General features: G+C 41.4%; 1 protein-coding gene across 1 annotated transcript in view; it reads right to left on the bottom strand.

The window, feature by feature from the left end:
• Positions 1–2,698: 2,698 nt before the first annotated feature.
• LOC310857829 (chemokine-like protein TAFA-5) overlaps positions 2,699–10,129 on the bottom strand; it is a gene marked incomplete at its 5' end in the record, with an annotated part of 173,423 nt that continues 165,992 nt past the window's right edge. The window contains one exon of the mRNA XM_083763757.1: positions 2,699–2,831. The remainder of the gene's footprint in view (positions 2,832–10,129) is intronic.

Genomic DNA, 10,129 nt, shown 5'->3' with positions numbered 1-10,129 from the left:
ATGTAGTCATAGATATCTGCCTTCATTGACTACCAGCATTGTGTATTTTTTCCCTGCAGATATACACCCTCCATAATTATAAAACTTTGTCTTTGGTTTGTTCCTTCTTCAGTCTAAACCAGGGGTTCTCAACGTTTTGGGCTGGGGACCCCCAGAAAGGCTTTGTCCATGTCTCGCGATATGTCATATAATGTAACAGTCAAACAGTCTAATCGAGTCAATTTTCATAACAAAAGGCCATGTGTTTTATCAATGACTTATGGAGTGACACGTGTCAGTCAACTAAATAAAGAATATGACATTAAAATGGTCATTTAAAAGCTGAAATGGCTTTGAAGTGGATTGTTTTGTGAGTACAGCAGTGATACAAAGTCAACATTGTAACAATGCATGCAGCATACAGTACATACAATCAGTACGACCGATCATACCTGTTTCCAGTACAGCAGCTATATATTAGAAAGACATTTGGGACTCTTCCTTCACACGTGTTACCACTGATACTGATTCAAGCGTCATTTACACTGAGCACTTTAACTATATTGTTCAGCATTGTTTTTTTGTTTGTTTTGTATAGTTGTATGTGTGAACTCTGCCATCCACTTGACGATTATTAAAACTATATATTTTTAGCGCTATAGTGCTCAGTGTGAATGGCCCTTCAGGCTCTGTTCCATTGTGGTCAAACAGAGTCCGGGTGCTGATATTGTGGGAATGCACACAGATCCGACACACCAATGATCCGACATGCAGAAATCACCCGTCACTCCTGATCATGCGTTGGTCCGACATGCGTTGCTCCGTGCTTGCGGTTAGGGTTTGAGGTAGGTTGTCGGTCTAATGACAATCGGACCGATAGCATGTCGGAACTGAAACACTCTGCTACACCGGTGGGTCTCAAAGTGTGGTCCAGGTAGTATAGGTACCCTCATGGTTCCTTGAGGGAGCTTTGGCAAACGACACCCTTGTGAGGTTGGGTCGGCGTTATATGACGTGAGTGTTGTCCTTTCGTGGTTTTAAATGACTTCATAAACGTCATTTACTTACCTTAGCCCTTTTTTTTGTATTTTCTAAATGTTTGGAAATACTGCCGCAAGGACATTTTTGGTGATGTTATCCTTTTTGACGAAGTGCTTGAATGTACTCTGATTTGAGTAGTTGATAGTATCGTCACGTATATTTGATTTTGTCCATCTGTCCTAGGATGGAGTGGGCCCTATATGTGTATACACATATATCCTCGCTGTTGGACAGAAACCTCCTATCTTTATTTTAACTGTGTGTTTTTTCTTTTCATAAATTAACACCTGGCCTACAGGGTCACACAAAAGTGTCAAAGGTTTAGCAGATCCACAAGCTCGAAACGTGAGCTTGTAGATCTGCTACTTTTGCTGATTTTGAAAGTAACCGTTTTGGTCCTATAAGGTTTCCACCCGACAGAGAATATTATGCTTATTGTGTCTCATAGATCTTCTCACAACTCGCCAACACTGCCCGACTGTGAAAGTCAGTCATCGGATAAGAGATTCAAAGAACACTTTGACTTTGTTCCAAATGAACAGGACATAAGACCAGCAAACGTGTTGAAGAATTATACATATCTGGTTGTGTATATCCACAGTTTATGATGAGAAATGTGACCACATTGTTTCAGTGTTAAATAAGGTTTTCTACAAAGGTACAACATACAAAACTGTTAAATATATAACTTTAGGCTTTTTGAAAATACATTTAATGTTTCTTCCAACCCAACCCCCCCTTCAAACAGATATGACAGTTTTGCTTCATCATCCATCCCCCTCTACACATTTGTCTCTAGTGTGAAATGGTTGTTTTCGCTTGTTTCACTATACCCAGCCATGCTGACTGCATTATTATAGTCCAAATGTAGCATTTTGAAAATGTTAATTCTTGATTTCATGAATGTTCAAAATAGAGAGCAGTGAGTACACAGTCAAGTACAATTAGGTTTGTCTTAAGAGACTTGCCATCAAGTTATACAATACCCCTTTTATTCTTGTCTCATGTTTTTTTTTTTCATCATTAACTTGTATACAATAATACTCTGCGCAATAAGTCACTTTATATCACAATGTGTTCATTTTGTTTACATGTACGGATCATTGTCTCAAGTGGTTTAAGTGGAGAAAAAAGGGGGACTTAATGCAAACAGCAGTCTCCGATCCCCCGTTTCACCTTTTAGTCCATAGACTTCTCCAAAAACCTGTGTCGTTGGCTATATTTATCTTTGGTCTGTAAAAACATGTGCCAAACAAACAACAACAACCAAAAAGAAAAAATTCCAAAAGCAAAACATCTCATCTTGTCTCTCTTCTTGAATCAAGCTTGGGATTTAGATCCAAAGGTTCAGCGTATAACCCACTTAAAAAAAAATCTAGAGCATAAAAAAAGAGAGCAGTATCTCCAGTGGAACTAATATCCGAGTGTTCCTGTGACGGGTTTCTGTTCTAGTTCCTTTTGTGCGGCTACGGTACAGTATGGCAGGCCTTTTTGATCTGCGCTCGGTTCAGCACTGCAAAGACGAGGGAGGGAGAGAGGGAGGGAGGGAGGGAGAGAGGGAGGGAGGGAACGTGCACCGCCAGCCTGCCTTCCTCCGGTGCCTTTCTGGTGGGCAAAGACATGAAAGGTGGCGGGCGGGCGGGCGGACGGACGGACGAACGGACGGACAGGCGGGCAGGCGAATGGGACGACGGATGCTCTGCTGTTGGCCGGCGGGACGATGTTGTTGTTGGATGATGAGAAAGCAGAGTCTCGCGGTGGCACGCCATTCCTTCTCTGGGGAGCGTCTGTCCTCACCATCGTCAGGACACCTGGGGAGGGGGGATCGATAGAAGCAGAGCAAAGCATTACGTGGGTGGGAGAGGAGACGAGGGGGAGGGGGATGAAGACCACAGATAATCCATAATGCCTGATTTATACACGACCGTGTGGCCGTGACACGCAGGGGAAAAAAGTCAGATTTTACAAGCTCGACATGAGCTTGTAGATCGGCTATTTTAGGGGTTTGCGAGAGACACCGCTGTGGTGTCTCTCGCGTATAAATCATGGCTTTACAGACGGTGCGTTACATCTGGGGCCCTGCTGCAATTGTGAGGAACTTCTTGCTTGTGTAAGCAATGTGGAGGAGGAAGCTGCCGTCGATAAAACGGCAATGTGTCACTTCAATTGAAGGATACTCGCTTGTAGCGTCTGCGTTTGTGTGATTTCAAACTCTGCAGCGCTTACATTGTAAGTGTGTGGTATTGGCTTTTTAAAGGCCTCAGTGCCATTAACAATACTATAAGTGACTAAATTTGACTGAGGGACTGCCATTGGATTTATTTTAATTTCATGTCATATGAAAGCAGGGAATCATCAATCACGCTTCAAATTGACATATTGGTTGTTCAGTTTGGCCCACCAGTTTTGGAGATATGGCTTATAGAGTATGTCTTGCAGAAAACAGCGAGTTGAGAAAACGTTCACTTCTGTGGTCTCTAACATTACACCTAGCTACATGTTTAAGCATTTATTTCATATTTACATGTCATTTCAGCTCTGACACTTATTTCAGACTTGCTCTAGTATGTGAAGAGTCTGCCTGTGCTATAAACTCATTTTGGGGAAAAATAAATAAAACAAAGTTGTTCTCCTCTGGTGAAAAGCTAGAATTTGCGCGACCATATGTGACCAGTCAAATCTGGTCACATATGTCACGCTGGCCATTCTCACTGCCCGTACAAACACAAGCACACGTGCATACACACATTTACATGTTTTCTTATTTGAAATGGACATCCCTGGACCTCTAAAATGTCTAAACCAAATCCCAGGCGGAATCTTACTCTACTCTAAAAATCTGGTTTCAACCATAAATGACCCTCACAAAGTGGGGTATACTTGCGAGAACATTTTGGCCATCACACATAGTGACACAAGCGCAGACAGACATGGACAGATGGACGGACGGAAATACAGATAGACAGACAGACGCTCTCCCACGCATCAGAATGTGCATGCTATAAGAAGCGTTTTGCATGTTAGTCTCTGATTCAATTACAGTATCTGGTTAATTGGATAAAATAATATGTTGTTTTCTTTGTCTTTCTTTCATATCCTCATATATAAGACTAATTTCCCACTAATGATGTCCCCCTAATAGCTCCAAGCTGTTTGTTCGGGGGTCGAGGTGTTTAATTACGACACGCGCAAAACATGTAAATGACCGTGGAAGAAGATCTCCCACCTGCTAGGGCCAAAATCCTTTTGTCTCAAGCAAAGCAAAGTCCCCTAATTCAATTTGGGCGGCGGGCCCCCCCTGCCTGTTCCTTTTCACTTTGCGATGACCTGATATTAACACAGGGTTAAGAAGTGTGACAGCGCCTTCTCCATAGCTTTTAAAAGCAATCAGGTTTTTTTCTCTCTCCCTTCTTTAGCTGATAGACTACAGTTAGTCACGGTTCTTAATGCACAGAGCGTGTCAGTGAGGTTTAGACTCCCCTCTAGCGATTAGGATAATGGCGTGTCGTAAAAAAAGAAATCTATGTGACAGAGTCAAAATAAGATGCCCCCAATAGTCTTGTGACCTTACTTTCCTTGTAATTGCATTAGCTTTGTGAGGACTATGGTCTTTGGCCCAATCCCAATTCGTTTTTTAACCCTACCCCTCAGCCCTTACCCCTTCCCCTTGTCCCTACATAATGAGTGTCAAGGGGTAGGGAGATGAATCATCCCCCTAGGAATTGGAATGTCCCTTATAGATTTCTACGTCATCGCTGTGCGACGCAATTGTGCGACGGAAACCCTTGGACGTAAACATCCCGTTTCAGTGTTTATTGGGTAACTTAGCAACCAGTTTCTTCTTCTTCTCTGCGTTTTATGGCGGATCGCACCAACATAAAAGTGCATACCGTCACCTACTGTACAAGAGTGATTCTCAGACAGACACTGAGACAGTGCAACTTTAGCAACAAGCAACAGGTATAATGCCTTCTCCGGCTATTATTGTGTCTTTAGCGTGGGCGATGACTATTTTTTTGCGGCTGAGGGCGGAGAAACAAGCGGGAGCAAGAAGACGAAGGTTCATCTGAAATGTGGGAGTATTGGTGGCGCAGTTAGAGGTATGTAGACCCGTAGCAGCAATGTAAATAATAAGCTCATAAGCCCTCGAGCTTGGCAATGTTGTAACTTATAACGTTACAGTTTCGAACTAACGTTAACCAACGATTGATTTGTAGCCTATTTGTTTAACTAGTAACCTGTTGGTTGATGTAACGTTGATAGCCATTTGTGAAATACGCACGTTGTTTGTTTGTTTGTTTGTTTTCCCGTTTGTTTACTGCCCCCCCCCCCCCCTGTGTGTGTGTTAGATGCATATATTATTATTTATTTCCTGCTTGGTGTAAAAAGTATAGGCAAAATAAGCAACTGGCTTAACATAAACTATTTGTCGACTCTTTATAGTGCAAAGTTATGATCAAATGGAATTAATGCATTTAATGTTCATTCTATGACCAAAATAAACTAAAACTGAACTGAACTGAACTGAGTAATGCTATCCTACACATTATTGCCTTGGGGGAGGTGGGAATCCTTTGCTGTAGGCCTACGGTACTCTGTACAAATTTTATTTTTGCTCAGAGATATTCAACCTGATGTTACACCCCTGTCTTCTACCTGTGTAGCTGAGGCTAGCAAGCAGAATCAGTGTATTCTTTCAAATCGCTTCTAAAAGTGGTTTCTGCTTTTGCTATAAGATTATTATTTTTTTGCTGTTTATTCTGTTATTTATTGTTAGTATGCTGTTTTAACCGTATTAAATGTATTATCATTACACCTGGTAGCCTACAACATAAAAATGACAAACTAAACAAGCTTTTTTTCAATTTCAGAGAGGTCGACGTGCAGTTTACTGCCAGTTAAACACCACTGTGCCTGTCCTGCGCTTATGGTTTGACGTCGAGAGGGAGCTGAGAGCTGACTTCCGTCTCACCAGAAGGTCGATGAATGCCGTCATGAGGCTACTGCAGAGAGACCAGGACCATGGCTGGGGTAATGAAATGGAAGTCCTGGTTTATATCTACTGGCTGGCTCATGGACTCTCATACCGGTGTGTGTGTAACACGTTCAGCATCCCCATTTCGACCTGTCATCGGATTATCCACAGAGTGGCCAAGCACATTTGTCGCCACCAGAGCCTCGCCATCCGGTTCCCTCAGGCAGATGAGCTCCATGCTGTTGGCCAAGGATTTGCCCACTTATCCAAAACCCCTGCTTTCAATAATGTAGGTGGTGCGATAGACGGCAGCCATGTAAGGATCAAACCCCCCAAGAAGCACCACCTGGACTACCTCAACTACAAGAACTTTTATTCAATCAACATGCAGGCAATTTGTGATTCGGAGGGGAGGTTCTTGGACATCTTTGTGGGTTACCCGGGGGCAGTTCATGATACCCGGATCATGAAGAACAGCACATTTTTCAGGGCCAGACAGTACCCCCCCCCCCCCCCCTGTATGGACAATGGAGACACACTGGAGCCAGGTGACGATATTGCTGCAGACCTTCTGGAACCCCGTGCTCCCCCTGAGGGCCTGGCCAATGGTGAAACCTCAGGGAACGACATAAGAGACAGGCTAGCCGCTCTGGTTACAGCCCATGCAGACGGTGTCTAATACATTATATTTTATTATAATATATATAATATAATATATATAATATAATATAATGTAATATAATATAATTATTTATTATTATCGGTCAGTAACCACATTTATTATTTCAGTTTAACCCTTGGCCTACAATTCACGGAAAAAACGGAATTAATCGAAAAATCTAAACCTCCCGTTAACGGAAAAAACGGAATGACAATCAATATCAGTTATCGCGGGGTCAAAAGAGCAAAAATTAATATTTTTTCGCTAATATCACTAATGTTGGATGTAATTTACCAAAAAACGGCCGAAATCCGCGTGATCGTGCGCTATCGTGCACGCGCGCCGTCTCTATGTGCGTCGGTGTAAAAAATGTGATATTTTGCGATCTTTTGGGGTTGATTTGAGGTTAATTTGACTTAGTTATGAAAAATATAGCATTAGCTTAGCAATCCGGACCAGCCAAACTATTGACTAGGGTCAAACTACTACAGGATGTTGTTGATCGTTCAACCGGAAGTGACTTAGGAAGATCCGTCTATTTTAGCCAAAATCAGCATAATGATGCTTTCCCGCCATCTGGTGGCGAATCGAGAGAATACATTTGCTATGAATGAACAAAAAAAAACATCTCTTCAATCCACCAGATCTTTCTTGTATGTTAAAACGATGAATTAAAAATATGCCAATTTGTTACCCAAACAAAAAAATTGGTCCTGGCATTCCAAGGGTTAATAAAGCCAAAGCCAAATAATCTATTATTTTGAGACTATTCCATTACCAATGAGGCTTTTTTTGTTTATTACTACTACTACGAAATTGAAAAATAAACTGACATGCTTGGCTCAAAGTGACTAAAGTATTTTTTTTTTCAATCGCACAGGAGGCCTGATGAATATCAATAACAATGCTTGGACAACAACTTCTCTAGGAACTATACACTGATCTGTACATTACTGTAGTCCCAGAAGTTTGTTTCTTGTTCCATTACATTTCCCCATGGCTTTGTTTGATTGTTTCAGCATCACATTTGAACAGGAAACATGAATGTGTTGTGTGCGTTTCCAGTTCAAGAGACACAGGTATACCACCTTTGAAAACAGGAATAAATATGTTTGAATTAACTTGCAGGTACAAGAAAGGTTGGATAAAGGCAGGTAGTGTATAAAGTAAATAAATAGTTAAAGTAACTACAATCACAACAATTGATTTCTTAAACATTCATTTAATGAATAATGAATATATTAACCCATTCTGGGCGGGAACCCATCCCAATGTACATTGTACAGTATTAAAAAAAATAGACCTTATAATAAATAGACATGTACATTGTACAGTATTAAAAAATAGACCTTATAATAAATCGGCCATATAATAAATAAATAAAAAACGCCCTGAGTTAAATTTGTAAACAAATAAACAATAAACAGCAGCAAACAGGAACAAATTAAACAAACAAAATAAAACATACATCACATAACATCACATGATGTTGGATAAGCTGTGAGCAAATGTGATGTGATTCACATCACATTTGCTCACAGCTTATCCAACATTTTTTCAAATAGGCCCAAAAAACGGTCCGTCTTCTCCTCACTCTCCTCAAATCTCTTTTGTTCCTTCGCACTCTCCTGCCTCAGAAACTCCACTATGGTACCAGTACCAGTGCCACTGCTGGTCTTCTGCTTTTTGTGAATGTGAGCAGAACCAGGTGTATTTGGGGGGGGCATTTCAGGGGTAGGGGTTGTGGCTGAGGCATCGGACGTGCTGGAGCTGGATGCCGAGGGCTCTTCCAAAGCCAAGTGAAATAAAAGCAGTCAAGCTTCAGATTTTTACTTGTTAAACCCCTGCATCCCAATAAATCGAGAGGGAACATTCTCTGGCATCTGTTCTCCAGAGTGATTTTATTCAGCTATGTTTACAGAGCTCAATAGTATTCTCACACATGAGTCCAGATAACTACTTTTTTCCTATGTTTTGCTCAGCACTGTCAAACAACAGCATAGTGTACATGTAGAGTACATGACTGATGGCAATAATGTATGTGTAAAAAGACATAATGTACACAAGATGAAATATGGTGTACATGATGTACATGTTTGGCGGAAGGTTTCTTCCGCCAAACAGCAAATGATTACAACTGAACAGAACCGTACAATATCACTGTTTGAAGGCAGGATCGGGTGCACAGATCATGTTGTTTAACAGTGTTCCTTCTATATTGCCGCTGTCAGGCAGAAACCTCATATCTCCAATATTTAAAGTTTTTCAAAATGTTTAATACATTAACGCCCTACTTCATCACACAAGATTGTTGCACAAAAGTAGTGAAAATGTCTCTAATGACTTTGCTTATTTTAATGACATTGCTTTATTTAAATAATAACAATAAAAGGTACGGTTTTCTGCATACAAAGTTTCCACCCGACAGAAACGATTATGATAGGAGTGCTGAGAGGGAGACAGTGGTTGTAACAGGGGCCCAGGGGGGAGGTGTCTCTGGTGGGATTGGATTCCAGGCCAACAGAGACATATATAATCCCCAGGGCAGGCGGAGATGTCTCATAACCAACTACACCATTTTACAGACATGAAACACAGCACACAGTTACATCAACTGTAGAGCGCTCGCCGTTTCTGAGAAAACACATGCATTAGGTTCAGCTGTGGGCAAAAAAATCGTGCACTTTACAATACCAGCATGAAATGTGGCAGATGCCCTGAGAACCAATTTTGGCTATAGGGCCATCGCATTTGTCCCATGGTAATCATGGCAGCCATTTTCCAAAGTGACTGCCACTCTTATTTTACCAGTAAGTCAGGTTCTAGAATACCTAGAATCTTGATTCCAGTCCAGTGGCTAACTATATATATATATATATATATATATATATAGATATATATATATATATATATATATATACAGTATATATACAGTATATACTTATCATTGGTATTCAGATACTCACCTTTTTATCATCATCTAGCTGACCATTTAATTGCACAAAATAATTTGATCACTTTGGAAATGAACTATAACAGCTGTGAGTTTGACATACTACACTGATGAAGACAGCAAGTTAGCATAACGATGAAGACATTGATGAAGAACTTTCACCACGGCGATTTGGTAAACCGGCGAGTTCTCCGGTATCCGTCCCACTGTGTCTTCCTGACTCTGCCCAAGGACTGTCTAAAGAGGACGAGACGTGAAGACCGTACGGGCGACGCCATGTTGCTCCATGGTGCTCCATGGAAGGAAAGAAACATGCGCAATGGGCTATATGCAGCCAACACTTCCGCGTTCAGCTTCCTTGGTCTCAACTGCGCATGTTTCTTTCCTTCCATGGAGCACCATGGAGCAAGCAACATGGCATCGCCCGTAAGGTCTTCGCGTCTCGTCCTCTTTAGACAGTTCTTGACTCTGCCCAAGATAGTAGGCTATAGCACTTACATTCTAATACCCCCACTGAACC

This window comes from Protomyctophum parallelum (assembly GCF_964188405.1).
Source record: "Protomyctophum parallelum genome assembly, chromosome: 4".
Classification (NCBI taxonomy): Eukaryota; Metazoa; Chordata; class Actinopteri; order Myctophiformes; family Myctophidae; genus Protomyctophum; species Protomyctophum parallelum.
Note: the sequence above shows the minus strand (reverse complement) of the source record. Positions and strands in the feature narration are given on the sequence as shown.